This window comes from Staurois parvus, unplaced genomic scaffold (assembly GCF_062004578.1).
Source record: "Staurois parvus isolate SC_StPar_1 unplaced genomic scaffold, SC_StPar_1.0 ptg000097l, whole genome shotgun sequence".
Classification (NCBI taxonomy): domain Eukaryota; kingdom Metazoa; phylum Chordata; class Amphibia; order Anura; family Ranidae; genus Staurois; species Staurois parvus.
In genome coordinates this window covers 5,372,321-5,383,581 of record NW_028317893.1, presented here as the reverse complement: position 1 = coordinate 5,383,581, position 11,261 = coordinate 5,372,321, and the positions used below count along the sequence as shown (strand labels likewise).

The 11,261-nt window shown below is 46.5% G+C and overlaps 1 protein-coding gene across 4 annotated transcripts in view; it reads left to right on the top strand.

The window, feature by feature from the left end:
* Positions 1-8,070: 8,070 nt before the first annotated feature.
* MPPE1 (metallophosphoesterase 1) overlaps positions 8,071-11,261 on the top strand; it is a 120,192-nt gene continuing 117,001 nt past the window's right edge. For 2 of the 4 annotated variants that reach the window (XM_089671027.1, XM_089671024.1), the window contains exon 1: positions 8,072-8,373. The gene's annotated coding sequence lies outside the window, so the exon portion shown is untranslated. Of the gene's footprint in view, positions 8,413-11,261 lie in introns of all 4 variants that reach the window. The other 2 variants (XM_089671026.1, XM_089671025.1) reach the window with 2 other exon arrangements.

Genomic DNA, 11,261 nt, shown 5'->3' with positions numbered 1-11,261 from the left:
AAATAAAATTCCAGTATCTATACCACCATTTGTAAATGCTAAAACTTTCACGTAAACCATTTAATTTACATGTATTGGGATTTGTTTTAGCAAAGACACGTAACAGAATACATTTTGGAGTAAATTTATGATGAAATTTGATTTTTTTAATTTTTTTTACTGGACATGTTTAATAGAAAAAAGTCAAAAATATTGTTTTTTTTTCAAAATTGTTTTTTTTTTCATAGCGCAAAAAATAAAAATGTCCTGGTCAGGAAGGGGGATAAATTCTCAGGAGGGCAAGTGGTTAAACATTTCTATGTGTGTCCTAAAACCTAAAATGTTACTTGACTAAAAACTATGCAACGCCAGGGTTCCTGTGGCTGCCTTCACCTAAACTTAGCCATGGCCTTGAGTCATGCTCTCTGTGTCACTCAAGGGCACTCATTGTCACTCTATGACAGGCAGCACATATTCTGCAGTCAATTTGTTATCTATGTAAATGCAGGTTGCCAAGGCGTACGCACGGGGTGCGCCGCTGTGCCTGGGCACACACCTAGATTAGGCAGGACAGTTCTGAGATTTGAATGAAATCCCGGCACCGGGTCTACTCTATGATTAGATCAATTTTTCAAGTCTTCCAATCATGTCTCTGACTAAGGCCCAAAGGAGGCTGGTGGGGTTTGTGTTTCTGGCAGCCCAGCAGACTCTTGCAAAGGCTTGGTGCCATCCGTTTCTCAACTTTGCTGAGATCAGGCAGCGGCTTATGGGAGCCGAGATCCATGAATAGCTCACTTCTATCCTGACCAATTCCTATACAAACTTTTTGAAAATTTGGGACCCATGGACATCCTACATCGCTGCTTGCTCTCCATCTGATTGATTGGACAGCCTACTTCTATGCTGAGCCATGGTCTGAATTATACAGAAACCTCTCCCTGTCCCCCTTTCCTTCCCAGGCAAACACTTTTTTCCTACCCCCTTCTCTTTCTTTAGCGCTCTCTGAGGCCTTCAGGTGGAGGCTTTCAATTCTTTCTCTTCTCTCACTTGGAGCTCTCTCGGGCTCTAAGTGCCTTCCCTCTTGTCACCTAGTCGAGGCCATTATCTCCATCAACTGCCCATATATACTTGCCTGCCCTCTGTGATGCCGATCCCAGGGCTTGTTTGTGATTTTGTACTGTTGGCTACGCTACTGTATATTCCATTCCCTTCAATGGATGGAAATTTTCCCATACTGTATATTTCCCTTGAATATTCTTTCCTTTTGCTCATATTGTGTTTTTATGTACATGACGATTTGTACATTTCTGTTGTAAAACTTGAAAAATAAATTAAAATCTTTGTAAAATAAATCCTGGTGTTCCACCAATCCAGGATGACTCCCAGAGTCCAGTGCCAGAACACGTTCCACAATCAGCTTCACTTATTAACCTGAAGGGGTGAAACACTGCTTCGTTCCCCCACCATTTGTGTCTCCTCTTCAGCTGCAGTTGTCACTGGCTGCTACAGAACAAATGTTTGTTCATTCTTGGAGGGGTGGGTACTAAAGGGCAGAATAGGTAGTAGTGAGGCAGGGCTATGATTGACTGTGATTGGCTTTATACTGGGGAGGAGGTGGGTGATAAAGGGCAGTGCAGCAGTGGTGCGGGAATATAAGGCAATCAAAGTCAATCATAGCCCCACCCCCTACTCGCCATGCCATTTTTTAGTATCTGCCCCCTCCGTGGCATAAACAAACAGTATTTCCTCCATAGCTACCTGTGACAAGCACAGCTGCAGGGGAGACACAGAAAGAGGAATGGGTTACTTCTGTTCTTTTCCCTGGGACTCTTCACAGTACTTGGGGTACTGCAGCTTCAGCTCTTCTCCCCCTTCTCCTATTCCCTGGTCCAGTAGGCGGGGCTATAAGTACCTGTAATATAGCCCCCCCCTACTGGACCAGGGAATAGAAGAAGAATGTGAAAAGCTGGTGCTGCAGTACCCTGAGTACTCCCTTTCTGAAAGTGCACCAGAAAACACGCTTCCAGTTTCTGGTTTCAGAAAGCACATCAAAACTGCATGACATAATAGAAGTCTGTGGCAAAGCGCAGCTAACCAACACGAAAACCGCGGGCACACTGCGATGCACCCATGGTGCTGGAAAACTGCATTGCATCACCATGAAAACGGCCTACTGGGGGAAAGGAAGACCAAAAGTACATTTTGTGGGTACAGGAAGGCTTTTGTTTTATTTAACCACACCCCTTTAAACCCTTCCCACTGTAAACTCAATTTGGCCAGACCCACCAATCACCGCAGCTTTGGGCTTTAAGCTTTGGGGTGCAAACCCTAATGCAATAGGCTGCACTCATCTATGGCAGGTTGGTTATCAATGGCACATCCTAATATCACATGTTCAATTCAGTTGCCTTCATTAACAATTACCTACTGTATATACGTTACTGTAACAGACTCCGATTTCCAATGTTTTATTACCTCTGTTAGGTTTCACATGATATGCTGTATGTGCTATTTTCCTTTAATCAGTGACTATTGATGATCTTACAAAACACTACTGAGTTCTCATAAGGATGTGACTTAGGGTGGCACAGTTAATCCTATCAAAAGATTACTTTGTTTGTATGAGGCATACAGCTTTTGCCAGTAAACCCCTTGATGTTTTCTTTGCCAGATTATGATCATAATTAGAAGATGACACATTTTGATGAAATGTCTAAAAAATTATTCTTGTATACATTAACAAAATTATTATATTAGTAGTAATAGTGTAGCGCCACCCTCTTGAGGGCCGCTGAGCTTTGGGTCCCCCGTAAGCTCTGCACAGACAGGCAACACACATTTTCCACTCTTATATCCAAAGTCAATAAACAGTCTATGAGATTGTTCTTTGCTGTTTTATTAGGGGTTAATGACTTGGATGGGGTCTAGGGGTATATGGGATGCCCAATGGAACTGGAACAACTTGGAGGACAACTTCTTGTGTGAAAAAAGGCAAGAAAAAAAAGCATAAAAATAGATACTAGACTCTCTACTCCTTCAGGAATTGCTTCTAACTTTTGAAGAATCTGCACACAGTGCACACTTGGTCCCCTTTCACCCAATTCCCCTGCTGGCCAGGCTCTCCCAAATTTATGGGTTGATCTTCCACATTGCCAGGCCTCCTGCCTGGGATTGACCAGACTGCCATAAATATGCAGATCAGCCCCTCCTCACCCACTGGCTTATAGACATTTCTCCAAGTCTCTAGAACAGGGGGAGGTACCAGAGGACTGACCTGTAGAGCCCTCCAGCTCTAACCAAAAGTAACCTTTACTCACACCCAAGCTTCTAGCAAGCATCTACCAATACACAAAAAAAATTATCTACTCTGGAGGTCGTTACATCATATTAGGCCTTGTGTACACTGGATGTTTTGCCAACTCTCTCAGAAGCCTTTCCAGCAGCGTTTTGGGCGAAAAAACTCTTGACACTTGTTGCTTTGGCATTAATTAATTTAATTGGCCAAAATAGTAATTTATTCTGGCCATTGAAATGATTTAATGTGCAAGTGCTAAACTCGCCTAGCATTTAGGCGCATATAGACAAATTTACAGGCGTCAAGCATTTTTTCTCCCAAAACGCTGCTGCTCCTGGACCCACTGGCAGTGAGAGTTTTTTTCTGCCTCTAAATGCTCCTGCCTTTTGGATGTTAGAATGGGCTATAGTTGTGAAATTTAAAGGAATGTTTCTTTCAAGCAAATGTTTTAGCTAAAACTTGACTGGATTTGATGGGCTGAACAGGCACATTTACCACCGTCTTGTTTTAATTATTTTACTATATTCTTTGATAATAGGCTAAAAGGAGATTAAAACTTCACAAATATTTCTGTAACACTGCAAGGCTAGCAGGCCTAGGCTAAAATAAATTTGAAAGCGTTACCTTTAAAGCGCCAGACAAAACCACCAGGAGAAAAAGTGAGGAAAACTTTCCCTTCTTCTCAAAGATTACAACTCTTCCAATATATCCAGTAATTATAAATTCAAACTGAAGAATTGTATCTAGTCATGTCGTAGTACTGACTTTCTGATAATCTCTGTTTTCATAGATTTACAGAAGACTGCTAGCATGTGCCAGGGAGTGAAATGGCACAAAGGGGCATGGATGCCAAGAGCCCAGTCCACAAGTGATCAATACCTATGGGAGACTCGGCAAAGAGGTGCTCTTGTAGACTGCCAAGGAGACCACTAGTGAAGGTAGGGAGGGATAGGTAGAGGCTGCACATCAGCGGGGAAGGTAGGATTATTACTCTTCAGCATTTAACACTTTTTAAAGTGTTGGATGCATCTGGAGTCCCACACCTTGTGTTTTAATTTCATCCTCCAACTCCTACATCAGTGCTGTGTCCTGTAGTGATGTAGGGGTTGAAGGATGGAAAAAAGCATGCAGTAGGGCAGGCATCACTAAATGGAGGGTTGAGGTCCGGATGTGGACCGAGTCACTATCCCATCCAGGCCCATGCGATCCTGCCATTTAGGAGCCTTTTCTTTCCCCAGCCATCTCACGGCCATTCTCACAGAGCTGACAGCAGGAGACAGGACAGTTCTGGTTGGAGGGTGGAAGCTGGCCGAGGTTAACAAGCAGGTGATTAGCTGCTAGGATGAAGGGCAGTCTTAGCAATCAATCACTGTCTGTGTAAGGTAGGAGTGTGGGGGGTGGATTTAAAGCGGCTAAGAACATTAGTGTAAAGGGGGGCTGATGTGAAAAGGAGCTGAGGGATGAATGTGGAGGGCTAAGAACAGTAATGTTGGGAGACTGAGGATAGTAGTGTTGGGGGGGTGGACATTAAAATTAAAGTGGAGGAGCTGAGAATGAAAATGTGGGGAGGGCTGAGAGCATTAAAGTGGTGGGGGCTAAGGACAGTAATGTGGGGGGCTGAGGACTGCGGTGTGAGGGGGCTGAGGACATTAAAGTGTGTGTGTGGGGGGGGGGGTCCCAATCACTGTAATGTTGGGCTGAAGACAGTAATGTGGGGTGGTTGAGGACTGTAACGTGGGGGCAGCTGAGGACATTAAAGTGGGGTGGGGGGGGCTGAGAACTGTAATGTGGGGCTGAGGACAGTAACATGGGGGGGGCTGAGGACAGTAATGTGGGGTCTGAGGGCAGTAATGTGGGGGGATGATGTAAAAAGGGGTGGAGTATTCTGCAGTGAAGGGGGCAGAGGACAGTACTGTTGGGAGGGGGGGGTGATGTCAAGGAAGTTTGAGAACACTACTGTGAAAGGGGTGGAGGGGGGTGCGGTAAAGGGGGAGCTGAGGACACTCATCAAGAGAGGATCTTGCTTTGAACAAGGAGGAGGACTGTGATGTGCAATAGGGATTAAGGACACTGATGTAAGAACAGGCTCAGATCTGTACATGTGCATGTGGTGCACATGTCGTGGGTAGGTCAGCCCATTCATTTTAATGGGCTGCACTACCCACGAGAAATATGAAGAAGTCTTCGACCCTTTTTTTCAAAATTGCACCACAGCAACATGCATTTTAGCACACACGAAGATGCACCACAAGGGTGTACATAAGATTTGGACCTCTGATGGATGAAAAATGTATAGCCCCGACCTTGGTGAATTTTAATTCAATATCCCTGTAGTAGGGAAAACGTACATCCAGGGGCGGACTGACAACTCATGGGGCCAACGGGCAATAGGGGATCATGGGGCCCCTGTGTCCTTGCCCAAACTCAAAAAATCCTATGAAAAAGGTACCAGGGGCATCTCAGGGGGCCCCCTACTGACCCCGGGCCCTCGGGCAGTGCCGAGTTTCCAAATGGTCAGTCCGCCCCTGCATACACCCAACATCCCCAGAAGTGTCAAATGCTGAAGAGCCTGGAGACACTTGATCAGTGAAAAGGTTGGAGACAGGGGCTTCTGGAAAGCTGAGTATAATTCTTCAGGGGGGAGGGGCGGGGGACCCACAGTGTAGTCTTAAAATAAAAACGGTAAGGATAGAAATATTAATGCTGCCATCACTAGTTTGCTTTTTGGGTAAAGGGTCTGGGACTAGGACACTTAATCCTGGCTTCAATACATTGTGAATTATTGACCTGGAACAAGCATGCAGCCAGTGAAGTCTGGATATTCTGAACTTGAATGCTGCTTGCTACTGGTCATTTTCTCACTATGATAGTGAAGCTAGGATGAACGTGGCATGCCTGGAGCCCTTTCCTTTGGAACAAGTCAATAGTGGTAGCGTCCATCTTTCTATCCTCACAGGTTCACTCTAAAATAAAACAAAAAGTTACTGATAGTAACTGATAGGAGGAACTTGAGGGGAAAGCAATAGTGCTTTGGAGTGAATCTCTAAAGGCAGGGGAGGACTGACAACTCATTGGGCCCCTGGGCAATAAGAAATCATGGGGCCCGTGTCCTCGCCCACACTCAAACCACACCCAAAAAAGCCTATGAAAGGTACCAGGGGCATCTCAGGGGGCCCCCTACTGACCCCGGGCCCTCGGTCAGTGCCCCCCCCCAGCTCCGATAAATACTTACCTGAGCCTGATCTCGATCCAGTGCTGTGCCCTAGAGCAGTGACTCTCTCCCCTCACTGAACATGAAGACAGCAGTGTTAGTCATTGGCTCCTGATGCTGTCAATCGCAGCCAATGAGAAGAGTGGGGAGCAGGTGACAAGACTGAGCTGTGATGTTTGTGTCAGTATACATGCAGAGCCTGGCTCGGTATTGAGTCCACATGAGTGCCCCCATAGCAAACAGCTTGCTAATGTGGTATTTTGAAGGGGGGAGGAGCAAGAAGCTCTGGTGGGGGACCCCAGAAGAAAAGGATCTGCTCTGTGCACAACCATTGTACAGAACAGATAAGTATGACATGTTTGTTATTTTTGAGAATTACCTTTACAATCCCTTTAATTGTTACTGCCATGACCAACAATACAAGATGAATGAGAGGGTTAATGTGCCATGACCCCCAATGTAGGGGCTGTTCCCTCCACAGCCCCCCTGCCACTTACCTAAACCCCATCTTGATCCAGCGATGTGCATGAGAGCCTCAGCTGTACCAGGCCTCTATTTCCCCATTAGCTGAGACAACAGTGGAAGTCACAGCCAGTGAGCCAATAAGGGGAGAGCCAGAGGTGGAGCTGAGCCATGGTTCTATGTGTCCTACGGAGTGAGACAGTGTCCCCATAGCAAGCAGCTTGCTTTTGGGAGCAATGGTCAAGGTAGAGGAACGAGGAGCGCCGGCGGGGGACCCAAGAAGCACAGGATCGGGGCTGCTCTGTGCAAAACCACTGAACAGAGCAGGTAAGTGAAATGTTTATGTTTTAAAAAAAAAAACAAGCTTATATCACTTTAATGCTGGACAGGTTGGATATCTATTTACTCGGTGCAGCCTCCACATTTATATTGTACCATAAATTGAGTATATTGTTTTTAGGTGTAATAAAATTAACGTTAGGGCATGTTTCACTGACAATTTGCACTTGATAAACTATTGTGTGAATATTGCATGATACGAAAAAGTGGAACAACCGTCATTTAATTCTCCAGCATCACTGCTTCCAGAATATTGCATGACACGAAAAAAATGCAACTACCGTCCTCAACACCCCGGTCACACTAGATGCAAAATGGCATTGCAAATCACATGCCAAGTTGCACCCTATTGTCCACAATTACAGCGGTCATATCAGTGCGGTTACGACTTGGTCAGAGCCGCACTGATTTCTAAAGTACATGAACTACTTTGGTGCGACTTGCATTGACATCTGTGTCAGATGTCTTGCAAATCGCAACTGAAATCGGCAGGTCACCCGATTTTGGAATCGTTCACTGTAAGTCACACAATTACAAAGTCAGGCTTGATGTGACCGTGGGGGTTAATTTTACGGGGTTTCTGCTTTAAGAAAATATATAACTTTAGAGGTTTTAACTAATCCTTAGGCAATAAAGTGCGAAAACGTCACTGGCAGCAAAGGGGTAAGACCAAGGGTTAAACCTGACCAACGTGAGCCTTTCTCTCCGTACGGCAGCCTGGCACAACCCCCGGCTAATGTCACGTGAGCGGTCTATTACATTAGAGATAGAACAGAAGACCTCCTCTATTAGTGACTACAGCGGTCCTAATGGAGAAGGGCGAACACGGCGTACAGGAAGACTCCTACTACCGCACTGTACTGTGCCGGAATGACGGAGAATGCTACTAAACTGGTTTGCATCTCCTGAACGAACACTCACACAGCCAATCATTTCTTGCACATTGTCCATAATCCCGCCCAGGCTACAGAGAGCACCAATGATATTAAGACGTTGGTATGGAGACTCCCGGTGTCTGATGCTGAGCTGAGGCAGTGTGTTGACTCTTCATCTTCGGCCTGCTGCTCATTCCACTGCGGGGGCTCAGGTACACCCAGCGGTCTGTGTGTGGGTGGTGGAGGGAAGGGTAACTGGTTCTATGTCCGCTGTAGGTAGTCCATAGAAATCTCCGGAGCTGAGAGAGGGAGCACTGGACTGGTACAGAGGGCAGTGGGTGATGAGGGGGGTTACCAGGGTGACGACCTAGATGCTTCTACATGCAGGCCTGCTATGTGTGTGTGTCAGGGTTGTAGTGTGTGTCAGAGTTGTAGTGTATGTGTCAGGGTTGTAGTGTGTGTGTGTCAGAGTTGTGTGTGTGTCAGGGTTGCAGTGTGTGTGTGTCAGGCTTGCAGTGTGTGTGTGTGTGTCAGGCTTGCAGTGTGTGTGTGTGTGTCAGGGTTGCAGTGTGTGTGTCAGGGTTGCAGTGTGTGTGTGTCAGGGTTGCAGTGTGTGTGTGTCAGGGTTGCAGAGTGTGTGTGTGTCAGGGTTGCAGTGTGTGTGTGTCAGGGTTGCAGTGTGTGTGTGTGTGTCAGGGTTGCAGTGTGTGTGTGTCAGGGTTGCAGTGTGTGTGTGTCAGGGTTGCAGTGTGTGTGTGTGTCAGGGTTGCAGTGTGTGTGTGTGTCAGGGTTGCAGTGTGTGTGTGTGTGTCAGGGTTGCAGTGTGTGTGTGTGTGTCAGGGTTGCAGTGTGTGTGTGTGTCAGGGTTGCAGTGTGTGTGTGTGTCAGGGTTGCAGAGTGTGTGTCAGGGTTGCAGTGTGTGTGTGTGTGTCAGGGTTGCAGTGTGTGTGTGTGTGTGTGTGTCAGGGTTGTAGAGTGTGTGTGTGTCAGGGTTGCAGTGTGTGTGTGTGTGTGTGTGTGTCAGGGTTGTAGAGTGTGTGTGTGTCAGGGTTGCAGAGTTTGTGTGTCGGGGTTGTAGTGTGTGTGTGTGTGTCAGGGTTGTAGAGTGTGTGTGTGTCAGGGTTGCAGTGTGTGTGTGTGTGTGTGTGTGTGTGTCAGGGTTGTAGAGTGTGTGTGTGTGTGTGTCAGGGTTGTAGAGTGTGTGTGTGTGTGTCAGGGTTGTAGAGTGTGTGTGTGTCAGGGTTGCAGAGTTTGTGTGTCGGGGTTGTAGTGTGTGTGTGTGTGTCAGGGTTGTAGTGTGTGTGTGTCAGGGTTGCAGTGTGTGTGTGTGTGTCAGGGTTGCAGTGTGTGTGTGTGTGTGTGTCAGGGTTGCAGAGTGTGTGTGTGTCAGGGTTGCAGAGTTTGTGTGTGTCAGGGTTGCAGAGTTTGTGTGCGTGTCAGGGTTGTAGTGTGTGTGTGTCAGGGTTGTAGTGTGTGTGTGTGTGTGTCAGGGTTGCAGTGTGTGTTGTGTCGGGGTTGCAGTGTGTGTGTGTCAGGGTTGCAGTGTGTGTGTGTCAGGGTTGCAGAGTGTGTGTGTGTCAGGGTTGCAGTGTGTGTGTGTGTCAGGGTTGCAGTGTGTGTGTGTGTCAGGGTTGTAGTGTGTGTGTGTGTCAGGGTTGCAGTGTGTGTGTGTGTCAGGGTTGTAGTGTGTGTGTGTCAGGGTTGCAGTGTGTGTGTCAGGGTTGCAGAGTGTGTGTGTGTCAGGGTTGCAGAGTGTGTGTGTGTCAGGGTTGCAGAGTGTGTGTGTGTGTCAGGGTTGCAGAGTTTGTGTGTGTCAGGGTTGCAGAGTTTGTGTGTGTCAGGGTTGCAGTGTGTGTGTGCGTGTCAGGGTTGTAGTGTGTGTGTGTCAGGGTTGTAGTGTGTGTGTGTGTGTCAGGGTTGCAGTGTGTGTGTGTCAGGGTTGCAGTGTGTGTGTGTCAGGGTTGCAGTGTGTGTGTTGTGTCGGGGTTGCAGTGTGTGTGTGTCAGGGTTGCAGTGTGTGTGTGTCAGGGTTGCAGTGTGTGTGTGTCAGGGTTGCAGTGTGTGTGTGTCAGGGTTGCAGTGTGTGTGTGTCAGGGTTGCAGTGTGTGTGTTGTGTCGGGGTTGCAGTGTGTGTGTGTCAGGGTTGCAGTGTGTGTGTGTCAGGGTTGCAGTGTGTGTGTCAGGGTTGCAGTGTGTGTGTGTGTGTGTCAGGGTTGCAGTGTGTGTGTCTGGATTGCAGAGTGTGTGTGTGTCAGGGTTGCAGAGTGTGTGTGTGTGTGTCAGGGTTGCAGAGTGTGTGTGTGTGTGTCAGGGTTGCAGAGTGTGTGTGTGTGTGTCAGGGTTGCAGAGTGTGTGTGTGTCAGGGTTGCAGTGTGTGTGTTGTGTCGGGGTTGCAGTGTGTGTGTGTGTCAGGGTTGCAGTGTGTGTGTGTCAGGGTTGCAGTGTGTGTGTGTCAGGGTTGCAGTGTGTGTGTGTCAGGGTTGCAGTGTGTGTGTGTCAGGGTTGCAGTGTGTGTGTCTGGATTGCAGAGTGTGTGTGTGTCAGGGTTGCAGAGTGTGTGTGTGTATCAGGGTTGCAGAGTGTGTGTGTGTGTCAGGGTTGCAGCGTGTGTGTGTATCAGGGTTGCAGAGTAAATAGTAAATATATAGTAAACTCAAAGATATTTATAAATTTAGACCAAAATGTATTCTGCTACATGTTTTTGGTAAAAAAATCCCAATAAGTGTATATTGATTGCTTTGTATGAAAGTTATAGCGTCTACAAACTATGGTATAGATACTGCAATTTACACCATTTGTTTGCTATACAGAGCTCCACTAATTTAACTGACAATTGCGCGGTCATGCAATACAGTACATATATTTATGCCCTTTTATTTCACACAAATAGAGCTTTCTTTTGGTGGTATTTGATCACCTGTGTGCGTTTTATTTTTGGCTCTATAAAGAAAAAAAAATTGAGAAAAAACATTTTTTCTTTAAAAACGATATTTTCTCTTTTCTGTCATAAAAAATATCCAAAAAAACTAAAATTTCATCATAAATTTCGTCCAAAATGTATTCTGCTACATGTTTTTGGTTAAAAAATCCCAAAAAGTGT